The 873-nt window shown below is 44.3% G+C and overlaps 1 pseudogene; it reads left to right on the forward strand.

Moving 5' to 3' along the window:
* The first annotated feature begins 354 nt into the window (after positions 1 to 354).
* On the forward strand, positions 355 to 561 carry LOC142259385 (U2 spliceosomal RNA; annotated as a pseudogene).
* The last annotated feature ends 312 nt before the right edge of the window (positions 562 to 873 follow it).

Here is an 873-nt window from a genome sequence, read left to right on the forward strand (position 1 = left end):
TCATTGCAGTGGGCGGCGGCTGCAAAAAGCACCATTCTTCTTGTTTTTGCTCTGCAAAACAGCCTTTTCAAGGGTTGGCTTGGGTGACAAAATGTCTTCTGTAGGCGTGGGTTTGTCTCCCTCTCCCTAAGATGTGTCCGGTATAGGCCAGGGTGCCACTCAAGGCCGTAACCAATTCGGGTTATAGCTTCTCGGCCTTTTGGCTAAGATCAAGTGTAGTTTCGGAGGACGCTACCTTGGTCGGTACTGGAAGGTGCCTGGGATTGCACGTCTGCCGGCCTTGAGGAAGTGTGTGCGCCTTCTGGTGACACATAGCCCTCTTGTGCCTGGACGGTTCCCAGGCAACGGGAGGCGATCACCTTTGTTATTTTGAAGTCCTACTGATAAACAGAAAAAAAAAAAAATTAAATCTGTTCTTATCAGTTTAATATCTGATACGTCCCCTCTCTGGGGACCATATATTAAATGGATTTTTAGAACAAGGAGATGGAAAAAATCTTGCTCTGTCCACTCCACGCATTGACCTGGTATTGCAGTACCTCCAGGACCGGTGCACCCCTTCTTAACCCAGTTTCCAAAAGCAGAACTCAATTCACCTGATTCAAATGAGCCCCATTAGTGAATTGAAAGAAAGCAAAAACTTTATATGCACCTCAATTTGGCCAATTCACTTTTCACACTTTCACCCTTTTTTTTATCTTTCACACCTTTTACTTGCTTTATTGATGCAAAAAGCTGTGCCAAATAGCAAACTCATCTCCACTCAACTTGACCAACTCTGCTATGTCCCGTGCAGTATCTTATTCTCAGTCTTATCTAGATCATTTGCAATTGAATAGAATAGATCCCTTTTGGCTGCTTATGACTGTGTAA

This window comes from Anomaloglossus baeobatrachus (genome assembly GCF_048569485.1).
Source record: "Anomaloglossus baeobatrachus isolate aAnoBae1 chromosome 7 unlocalized genomic scaffold, aAnoBae1.hap1 SUPER_7_unloc_1, whole genome shotgun sequence".
In the NCBI taxonomy this organism is placed as follows: domain Eukaryota; kingdom Metazoa; phylum Chordata; class Amphibia; order Anura; family Aromobatidae; genus Anomaloglossus; species Anomaloglossus baeobatrachus.